At 36.4% G+C, this 12,208-nt stretch overlaps 1 long non-coding RNA gene across 1 annotated transcript; it reads right to left on the bottom strand.

The window, feature by feature from the left end:
* Window positions 1-9,226: 9,226 nt before the first annotated feature.
* Window positions 9,227-10,776, bottom strand: LOC129277730 (uncharacterized). The gene is made up of 3 exons (XR_010293369.1): window positions 10,449-10,776; window positions 9,939-10,058; window positions 9,227-9,471 (listed from the first exon to the last, which is right to left on the bottom strand). It is a non-coding gene; the product is annotated as an uncharacterized LOC129277730 (long non-coding RNA).
* Window positions 10,777-12,208: the final 1,432 nt, after the last annotated feature.

The raw sequence follows: 12,208 nt of genomic DNA on the forward strand, positions 1-12,208 counted from the left end.
TGAAAGAGGCTCAACGTGACGAAATAATCGGGTTTTTTTTCAAAGTATTACCGATTTAAAATATAATCATGAGTTTTTCTATAGCGGTTTCCTCTTCTTGTACTAAGTTTGAAATCAATGACATAAAATTCCCAAATTATTGTAGTGATTAAGTTTAGTACTTACCATGTTAACAAATTGGGTTTCATTCAAGACAAATCGTCGTCAATGCTGTTTTCAACCGAACTAATTGAAAGTCCCTGAGAACAATAAACTTATACCCGATCAGTGGCATCGGGGAAGATGATTGCGTTGGGCACTTCGCATACGTGCGATCAGTCTAAAAGCGAACTATTATACTTTTTTGGCTCGTTCAGACACGAAACGCGTGAGTTGTGTTTTTCTGGATTAAGAAAATAACTCTTTTATATTACCTTTTTTTTTAGTTTAAAATATCGTGCTCTCGAATATATGTCTTAATTTTCGCACGACTAAGGATTCCGGTTTAAAGGATTATTGGGGCGATCCAAGTTTTTTTTTTAGAGGAAGGGGAGGGGTGGTGAATATAAAGAATGTAGAGAGGCTCCGGTGAAATACGTGAATAAGGTATAAATTTGATCAATAAAAATCGCGTTGTTAGTATTTTATTCGCATGTGAGGGGCCTTTAAAACAATAAAATAATGGCTGTATAAAGCCCTCTCTATTATACCATCAATCGTTTCTTCTCAATCTATCTGTCTCTCTCTCTCTCTTTATATCTTAGTTTCCCCTTGTTTCTTGAATAGATATTTGGACTATCATAGGCCTGTGCACCGACAAATTTTGTAATTGTTTCTTACAATGAATACTGTTGAAAAACTGTGGCCAAAATGTGATTTTCGTCTATTGTGAGTGATCATTATTTTGAAGTAAAAGTATTGATTACGAAGACCCCCGCCCCCTTCACACTCTTGCGTTGTCAAGGTATTATTGTTTAAGCCTCTCCGCTATAATACTTCTAGTTTAAATTAATAAATGAATGTGAAATTGTAAACTTAAATACATATGACATTCATATACCGCCACTGGCAGGTCAGAAGGCTCACGGGGCAGACTGTACCAGTGTATTCATTTATCCAAATATTCTGGAAGATATTCTGAACTTCGTTCATTCGTCCTGTAGCTTAAATCAGTGTATATATCCTCCAATGCACCTTTGTCTAACAAAACTAGATTCGACTCTACTTGTATTAATTTTTCAAAGCTAATTTCCAATCCTGTCGGTATCAGCTGTTGTCATTGTCATGGCTTGGGGTCTGCAGATTTCATGATACAAGAGAGATATCCCAAATTTTGCACGTATATAATTAATATTTCATCGGAATCTTGTCACTTAGACAGAAAAATTTCGAGGGAAAAACTGCACAAAGATGGTATCATTAGCAGACTTTGATCTCATTGTAGCTGCATTGGAAAACGGAAAAGAAACAGGAGAAGAGGGAGAAGAAGAAGAAGAAGGAGAAGAGGAGGAGGAAGAAGAATAAAGGGAGGGAAGGAAAAATATGTAATAGATGATGAAGAAAAAGACGAAAACAAGAACTGTCGTAATTATTCTTATTGTTTTCAGATTGATTTTCATAAAGATTGAGAACATATGCCAACCCTACCACGTCTCAGATTTGATGTCACTAATTAGCAACTCCCAATGTGTGTAGCATGCAGAGTCTGGTATTATTGTTAGATAATTTTGTTCATGAAATTCCATCTAAACACATTTATTACGACCTAAAGCAGGCGGATGATTTTGTAACGAACTTAATGATGCACAGCTCATAATTATGTCTGTCCTGGGAAATAAATACACACAATCTCAAGACATTCCGTCACACTATTTCCGTATCAAATAGAGGGGGTTTCGACAGGGGACAGAAGGTGACGGCCCCTTATGGTTTTCAAGTGAAAAAAACAGAAGTTTGAAAAAAGGTAAGGCTTACGGGTCTTGTGACTCTTGTCCCCCCCCCCCCTATCCCGGATTAAAAAAAATATACTGGAGCCGCCCCTGCTTTTTACACTCCAACATGATCATGATATACAATATTAGTTATATGTATCAGGTGCGTTAACTTTTAATTGCTCAGTGTTAAAACAGCATTTTCGACTCGCCGTATGGCGCTCGTAGGGGAAATGTGACTGAGGTATTACCAAGAAAACACTGCACGCTCAGGAGAGATCAGCTTGGCATACTTAGCATGGAGTCATGTTAATGAAGTGAACGCTGGATTACCAGTAGTTGCTTTTGGGATGATGGCAGATAAACCTGAAATAGCAATGAATGTAACGGCAGCTGATATCAATGTCTTTATCGTCCCAGCGACTATCATTTTTATGATGACACCTATCGGTCTTATTGGAAATGGTCTGGTGCTGGCCGCTGTTTTTCTTTCAGCCAAACTCCGAACAAAAACGAATGTTTTTATCGTCAGCCTAGCACTAACGGATCTTCTAAACTGTGCCTTCTTCCCAGTTCAAGCCGTTTCTCTTTTGAGCGAGAATGGACCCAATTTGGGCCAACAACACCTCTGTGCAGTTTCCGCTGCCATCACCATCTTTACGGTGCTAGCAAGCATTAATAATATGGCGCAGATCGCCGTGAATAGATGGATCAAAATAACGCGATCAAGTGTAACATACAGTCGAATTTATAATCGAAGGAATATGTTTTTCATGATTCTTGTTTCCTGGGCCATTCCTGTGTGTATTGTTACGGTGCCACAATTGACAGGCATTGGGCAGTTGGGCTATTCGTCATCGTTTAAGGTCTGTCTTTGGAAAGATGATACAGTATCTTACGAATATATGATCACAACTATGGCCGTCCCGAGCTTCATTGCCGCCGTAACATTCCTAGGTGCATATATCAGCATTGGCTTGTTTATATGGAAAAGAAAACATCAGCTTCAGCAAAGTCGCGAAAAGGAAATCACGGTCACCAAAACGATTGGGATTATCGTGTGCATGTTCTTCTTGTGCGTTGTGGCTTTCGCAATCTGCGTCACTATCAGACTTGATCCGATTCCTCTAACATTCTCTTCGGTGTTAGTCTTTGCCAATTCGATCGTTAACCCATTTGTTTATGCTTTCAAACAGTCAATATTTCGTCAGACGTTTCTATGTGTTATAAAATGTCGTTTTGGAGATGTACCTGATCCGTCTCGTGAGCTCAGATACTTTTTGCGTCGTCGCTAACATGAGTAAGAAGATCATTTGCAAACCCTAGCTCGTCAACTAAAGTCAACTGGTTTCATCAAAGACATTTCAGAACGGTGATTTAGAGGATCTACAAAAATGAAAAGTGGATTCAGTACTCAACCATCACGATTACAATATTTCTGATGGATTAAAAAAAAAAAAAACTATTTTTGTTTTTAGAGACTTTCTGAGGTGGTAGTCCTCAAGAATGAGGCTTGAAGTACATCTGAGCTTTATTCTTACAAACAAGATGAGGTACCTCATAAGCTCTAACAAATCACCTGAGCGGGAAGAGCGAGCTTGAGTTCTTATTGTATTTGATGTATTTAAAATGGAAATCGAACATTCTAAGCAGTTTCTGTTATTATGAACAAAATGAGTATACGCAAAGTTTGGAACTACTAAGCACAGGCCTAAATGTTACAAAATTGTGTTATTGGTAACGCTGTCACACCACCCTTTTTTCAAACTAAATGACATGCCTTTTTTAATGCCTCAATAGTCACTTGTATTACATTGGACCCTAAAAGAAGTATAAAGTGTTCCACGTGTAGGTTGAATCCCTGTCTCTCTTCTTTAAAAAAAAAAACTTCTCTTTTAATTGCTCATAACCAATATATTCTTCCCTTTCGAGTTCATTTCCCAACCCCCTCCTCCTATTTCCCTTTTCCTAATCTTACCTTCTATTCTTCTTTTCACTCTTTTCTCATCATTTTTCTCTTTCTACTTCACTTCTCCTAATTCTCCTTTTTATTCTATTTCTTCTGCTCAACTAATCTGCTTCCTCCTCTTAATTCTCTTTCTTCTCCCCATCACACTCAAATATCAAATTACAGACTTTAAGATGGAAGAGTACTTTCAATGAAATAATGTAGTAATGAAATATGGTAATGAATGAATTTGAATTTTTCAATCCTACTTTAATACATGTGTAGAAATTGAGATAAGGTTTAATTCAAATAAACTACAATCACATGTCCTCAAACTTAAAAGTATAAAATACAGGGCTTGTGAGCAATTTTTTGTTCTCTTCATAGAAAAATTATTAACTATGCGCAGTTGGCTATAATGCAGTCAACCAAAGATATGTCAGATCAATAAATAAAGATACATGATACAAGGAACTTGGTAGATTTTTGAAGATAAGAAATTGAGGAAAAACAATATTCTACATTTGCAGAGGCATCAAATAAAAAAAAGTATTGATGCGTACATTAACATGTATCATCTTTTTAATGAACGATAAAATCATCTGTACATATCATATTCAAACAATTTACATGTCAATGTGTATCATAACAAATTCTCTTTCTTTGAACAAAAATATAAATATAAACTGAAAGAGATGGTTTTGTACAAATTTTCATACTTGCTGTTCTTTCTTTCCTAGATTTCATTACTAGCGGCAGCCAGAGGTAAAATGTATTCACTCCTATTTGGGACCAGACTGTTGTTGTTTTTCTTTATTTTGCCAGACCAATAGATGATCCCAGTACAATTAATAATAGACTGTCATCTTAAAGTAATTCAGGTATGCTAATAATTGCATAGAATAAAGGACTGCATGTTTACCAAAGGCCCAAGTATATATTCTGTCCAACTCCCATTTCTTGATAACTAAAGTTCATGTTTATGAGCTAGCATATGAGCCAGCTCGATAGAATACACTAGCTTCGATTAGGTATATCTTCTCCAAAACAAATGATGAAGATAAATGATCACAATTGTTTGACTATGACTTCAGTTGGGTAAATGTGGCAAAAGTTCAGCTTCACCATAGATTTTCCTGGTTGTCATACCCCCTCCGATGTCATTCAATGATATACGACCTTTGTGCTATTAACTATCTAGGAACACTGTATGGTCAAAAGTAACAATCCTCTGGGCCGATGATCTTAAAACCATGTGTGTGTAGTATATAAACATGACCTCCATCATCTTGGCTCTGCATCGTCATCATCATATTCTCCTTCACCAAAATCTGCCCTCTATCCTTAGAACATACTGTTTGGTAATCATTGCACAATGTAAAGATCTGCACGGATAGCTCCTCCATAACTAGTTTAGAATATTACTACCTGGGATTTTGATGTACAGTTATCACACTTGATACATAATTTTCTCACATCATCATCTATGAATGGCACTTTCAGGTGAAAAAAAAATCATATGATTGGGCTGTTTATGAACAGTACATATTATAGCCTTATTTTGGCCATTATAAAACCCAAGCCAATATGTTAATTCTCATCCTATTAAACTGTGGATAAGATGCTGTTTGATATCTGCCCTGATTTGGTTGAGAATACTTGTAGAGGTTACTAACTATATGCACAGTACACTACTATGCTTCAAAAGCAGTTTGTCTCAAGCTTCATGGGAATGAATTATAATTCACTGACACACCAGACTTAAGTGCTATATAAATGTTGCATATTGTTTGTATTATTATTATCATCATTATATATAAAGTCATTGGAAATTAGATAGTGACCATATGACAACCGCGTAGCCAGGATTTGATTTTGGAGGGGGCGGTAAATGCACGCGAAGCGTGCCAACACTTACAGAGCGCGCGAAGCGCGTTCCCTAGGGGGTGGGTCAAGCCCCCGAAGCTACCGCCATTTTGTTTAATCCATTAGAAGCTAAAATAAGCCCTCATTAATATTAATTTCGTACGATGCTCCCACGTCAACTGTGGTTTTGTACGTGTATTAGACAATACGCACATCAGCGCAATGACAAAGGTCAACTTGGCAAATTCATTAATGTATTCATTTTGTTACGCGCTCGTGACGCGAAGGATTCAGCGAATCAAGCAAGCGCAAATCTGAGACGATACGTTGCGCTCTATAAAGTATCGATATCACAAGCGATATCACTTATAAACAAATCATTGTTTGTATTGCGTCTTATAGGCCTTTGCTAATTCCAAAAGGGAAGATGAAAAGGGTAGATCGAGTCGTGATTAGGTAAAGAGGTCTCTACTCTAGTGCTTTTGCCATCCCTAAATCGTAATTACCATACTTGTAACTCGTGATGAAACGGGCCCCAATTTATCATGTTTAATACGTTTCCTGTCCCCTTTATTCTCCAGCATTTCTTACTCTAATTTTTTTTCCATTTAATCATTTTCCCACTCAAAATTCTTTTGTGCCGCCTTTCTCCTACATATGTAGAGCTCATTTTCAAAAGGGGTTAGGTCCATTTTTCATCAAACTTGATTCTTATGTCTTAATGTAAAGATTTTTAGTAGCTATATAAGATGATACCATAGAAAAGTTGAAATTCCTATTAAAAAGTGAACTAATATGGCAAAGAAAAATCACCTTTTTTCAAAAGGGGTTAGGTCCATTTCAGTTTAGTTGCAAAAGGGGTTAGGTCCACACATACTTTTTTTGGAAAATAATATCTTAAAAAATATGAAGACAAGTAAATATCTTTTATACCCAATTTCATGTTCTCATGGTAGGGTATCATGAAAATTCAGTTTCGCATAAGAATATATTGCAATATGGGAGAATTAAAAAAGAATTATTTTCTTGGAGTGGACCTAACCCCTTTTGCAACTAAACTCTTCTGAAGAACTCATTTGTCAAAAGGGGTTAGGTCCATTTTTCATATATTTTATTGTTTTCTGTCTCTAATTAAACCTCTAAATTTTCAGTCACTCTGATGATACCAAAGAAAATTTGAAATTCAAATGAAAACGTGAATGGAAGTGGCAAAAAAAACACTTTTTTTTATCAAAAGAGATTGGATTCACTTCAATTTACTTGCAAAAGGGGTTAGGTACACAATGATATTTTTTTTAAAGTATATAGAAAAAAATTGAAGACAGGTAGATTTCTTTTATACCCAATTTTATGTTCACTGTTCACATGATAGAGTAGTACATCATGACAATTTAGTTTCTCATAAGAATATTGCAATAAGTGAGAATAAAAACATGGTTTTTCTCGGAATGGTCCTAACCCCTTTTGCAACTAAACTCTTCATATATTTCCTTCTTCTTTTCCCACTTGTTATCTGTCTCCTGGTTACCATAAATCTTGTCTTATTTCTCTTCCACCCCTTTTGTTCCTACTTCCCACTTTCTAGCTCTCTTACCACCCCCTCTAAATTATCTCTTCATATGTGCCCCTCCATTTCTTTCTCATCTCTTTTCAACCCACTTCTCATCACTCTTTCCCTCTCTCGATCTTCATCTCATTTTCAATTTTGCCAATTCCAAGTCCCTTTCATTTTAGCTCTGTACAAATACTATATGAACAAAAATGAAAGACATAAAGGAATTCTCTGGTTAGTGGTGAATTTTATTAATTAGCCATAAAAAAATATTACATTATCAGAGGATTAAGCTTTACCTTTTTCTTAAGCGTATGTTAATACTTTGAACCAAAATAATTTTTTTGTATGCTGGGGCAGCGATCCTGGGGAGGAGTGGGGGGGGGGGGGGGGCACAGTTCCCCCTACTTCTTGAAGCACTGAAAAGTGCCTTTTTATGCAAGACAAGTGGAATGCCTCTGGCCGTCTCACCTGCATCACGCGATTCAATATAGCAGCAGTGCTGATTTTGAAAACTACTATAACTCGCACAAGATGTTCAGTGATACTTGGTTACTCTTATTTCCACGTTTTATGAACTAGACCAATACACTTATAGAGATATGATGGCAATTCAACAAATACCCCCAACGTGGCCAAAGTTCTTTGACCTTACATGACCTTTGACCTTGATCATGTGACCTGAAACTCGCACAGGATGTTCAGTGATACTTGATTACTATTATGTCCAAGTTTTATGAACTAGACCAACACACTTTCAAATTTATGGCTGTAATTCAACAAATACCCCAATTTGGCCAAAGTTCATTGACCCTAAATGACCTTTGACCTTTATCATGTGACCTGAAACTTGCACAGGATGTTTAGTGATACTTGATTACTATTATGTCCAAGTTTCATGAATCAGATCCATAAACTTTCAAAGTTATGATGGTAATTCAACAGATACCCCCAATTTGGCCAAAGTTCATTGACCCTAAATGACATTTGACCTTGGTCATGTGACGTGAAACTCAAGCAGGATGTTCAGTAATACTTGATTAACCTTATGTCCAAGTTTCATGAACTAGGTCCATATATTTTCTAAGTTATGATGACATTTCAAAAACTTAACCTTAGGTTAAGATTTTGATGTTGATTCCCCCAACACGGTCTAAGTTCATTGACCCTAAATGACCTTTGACCTTGGTCATGTGACATGAAACTCAGGCAGGATGTTCAGTAATACTTGATTAACCTTATGGCCAAGTTTCATGAACTAGGTCCATATACTTTCTAAGTTACGCTGTCATTTCAAAAACTTAACCTCAGGTTAAGATTTGGTGTTGACGCCGCCGCCGCCGCCGCCGTCGCCGTCGGAAAAGCGGCGCCTATAGTCTCACTCTGCTATGCAGGTGAGACAAAAAATGCCCCCTCACGAACGTGTACTGTGTCCCTTTCACCTGACGAGAACCTGTTTTAGGTGTTACCAAGTGCTCTTCCTTGTATGCAATTTTTTTAACCGAAAAATGCCCCCCCCCCCCGGAACGTGTTCTGTGCCCTTTCATCTGAGGGCCCGTTTCATGTGTTAACCCTTGCCTTCTTGTAAGTGCCCTTTCTCGAATCACTGCCCCCTTTTTACCCAAGAAAAGTGCTCCTAAAGAACTTGTTCTGTGCCCCTTTCACCTGAGAAGGACCCGTTTTATGGTCACCATGACGATTGCCCTTTGAAACAAGAAAACAATATTCTCATTTCGATAATATACTTATGAAGGAAATCCTTTGTGCATTAAGTTTAATAATTCATGGGTGGGGTATATAAGCAGTTTCGTACAGATGGAGGGGGGCTTGAATGACTCTTGCCCCCCCCCCCCCCCCAAAAAAAAAAAAAAAAGTCAAAATTTTGCTCGCTCGCAACTTCTTAAAAATTTCATGTAATACAGCATTTTCCCTATGCCCCCCCCCCCATTTTCAACTTCACTCCGCCGCTCCTATTTGTATGTTTATAGCTTCTCCTTTTGCAACCAGTTTTAATGAAAATCAACAAGAAATTTCATACGTCATGAATTTGGGGTTGTGATAATAATTTTTTTGTGTGTGAAAAATTGGACTTGGAAAAAAAAAACCTTTTCCATCTTCATCAAGTGGTTCCTAAGTCAGACTCTTCAATGTTGAATTGTTGGATTTCTTGAATGAAAACATCTGTTACACCAGTCCTGCAGATTGAAAAAATAGAGAAAGAAAATCAATGAATTTAAATTAAAATTGTCCTGATTTATGAAACTTAAATGTTTTAAGAAAAGTGAGACTATACATATATATGTTTCTTCAACACATAACAGGAAATCTTACTTCTACTAATTATAAACTTGTACTTCTATAAAGCATATCACTTAAACCTGTTCTATGCAGTTTACATACCACTCTCCATTATAACGACATGTACTGTATGAAAAAATGCCAGAGATTTCTCATAAATATGAATATATGAATCAACATATGTAAATTATATAAATAGTCAAAATTAAAGTTGATATGTTTTGTTGCACAGAAATATGATTAAAAACGACACTAACTATAATCTAAAAACAAAATTGAAATTGGTTTTTCAAAGGCAGGTCTATTTGTTGCCAAAAAAATGTGAACAATCTCCATTATTAAAAATATTCACTAATTAACTCACTCATATAACTGCTGTAGGTTGTATTTTTCTTTGTGGTCTAGTCGCTGTTCTATTAGGCCTACTTCACCGATTATTTATTATCATCAATCACCTCCATGGAAATTGTAAAACTGCATCATCCTATTGGACAAAATGTAAAATAACAAGATTTTTAAAAATTGTAAATCTACAAATATGAATATCACACTAAAGAATGCATAAAATGAATTTTGTAAAATATGAAAAATAAATATTGCTTTGTTTATAAACAAATAGGAAATAAAAAGGCCATTTAATTACTAGTAGATCAAGGACATGACCTTATTTTATAAATTTGCCCAAGGTACATAACTTTTGGCATTGGTTCTATTTTAGACTCGAGAGCCTTAGGCTGTATATTTAAGAAGTGTATATTCATTACAGATCCTACCTCTTTGTGGCTCAGATTATTTTTATTTAATGTAAACATGGTTAACATTTAATGCATGTAATGTATCTGTAATTTTGTATGGGTTAGTTTAAGTTTTATACCTGGATGAGAATCTGCAAAATGATGCATGCACTTATATGATCATCATCTTGAACCATATAGGTAGACCTCTACTGTTTTTTCTTGTTCTTCAAACTCAACCTGTTTGTGAAAGAAGAGAGAGAACAATAGTAAGAAGTGATCTTTTTCATGGCCGTATGTATAGGGGGAGGGGTTTGGGTAAGAGCTGAAATGTGAAAACCTTCATCAAAAAGAGAATTACTTGACATCCTTCAATTTTACGTTAGAAAATGCACAAAACGGCCCTAGGTAATATTGGTCACTTCTGGCCCTCGCTTTCTGCATTTTAGGTTTCTCTAATTTTTTTCACATGTCTGCCCCCCCCCCCCCCAAAAAAAAAAAAAAAAAAAAAACTGGATCTTTTTATTTCCAAATCTCATTTCATTAGATTTTAACATAATTTCATAATCTCATGCACTAGGTCTAGATCTATTTGTAAGAAAGTATAGATCTAGTCCAACAAGACTCAGTGCTGTGCGACAGCATTCATGTATCTAAATTAGGTCTAGATCTAGACTAACAATGGACTCTCGATCTATCTAGACCTAGGCCTAGTAGAAAGTAAAGCTTCGGTTCTAAACCCTATATCGGTTTAGAAATTATTGATGTCTGACTTTGACTTCTATTCCTGGCTAAGAGTAAGACTTCACTGCCATGCATTATTGACCGAGAGTAGATCTAGATCTAGTCCGACTCCTTGGTCCACTGACAGTCATACTCGTACATGTAAATACTAAATGGAGTCGTTTAGGCCCAGACCTAGATCTAGGCCTAAATTACAGACCTAGATCATAAGCCCTGGGGGTAAGTATCGAGGGTTGGGAAAGTATAAGTTAGACTAGATTTTAATTAGAAAGTCAAAAAGGGGCCTAAGCTTTCGATCCTAGCAGAATCTTCGTCGGAGGCAAAATGATTTTAATTAGGTAGGCCTAGCTCTTGATACTTGATAGCATCGATGAATAATTAAAAGTAAAGTAGCCTAGGCCTACCTAGATCTAAGTATAAAGTAAGTAGGGCCTAGGATTAAGAATATCTAGGTCATAGATCTATTGATAATAAGACAAACATGCAGAGCAGCATGTTATTTCTAAGACCGAGTCTATATATTTATGAATAACAATAAGAGTTAAAATGGGTGGGGGCTAAATGCAGAAGCCTGAAGTTATGCAAAATAAATTTGATAATGATATCTGAAACAAAGTGAGGACTGAACAATGACAGGCGTATCTTCATCCACACTCCGCTTTACTGTTTATTCCTGACTGAGTCTCGATCTACTGAAGATAGATGCAGATCTCCCTCTAGATCTAACGTTACAGTGTACAAAAAGAAGTCTCATTCTTCTTGTTTTAATCAATCGTGGGTTGGTCCTTGTTGGAGGTGAACCAAACCAGCCCGATTATCTCTCGATTCCCAGCCGGCTAGGAGCCCGTACAAAATACACTGCAAGCAACATACAGGCTGCACTGGGCGACGATGACAATCTAACTTCAATTTCAAAGACCAAATTCTGCTTTCCTTTAACAGAAGAATGATAGCAAACTCTCTAATTTGTTAAAGAAATAACCTAAGATCACAAAATACAGTGTGAAATGCGTAAATAGTCCACTGAATTCATGTGGTTATATCAATTTATGCGTACTCACCGGAGTGTTCGTAGGTCCATTTTGTGTGTGGAAATAAAAGTTTCAGAATGAATAAATTAGATGACGTAATGAGGTCAAGTGAATAATTATTTCTG

The sequence above is a fragment of the Lytechinus pictus genome, chromosome 1 (assembly GCF_037042905.1).
Source record: "Lytechinus pictus isolate F3 Inbred chromosome 1, Lp3.0, whole genome shotgun sequence".
In the NCBI taxonomy this organism is placed as follows: Eukaryota; Metazoa; Echinodermata; class Echinoidea; order Temnopleuroida; family Toxopneustidae; genus Lytechinus; species Lytechinus pictus.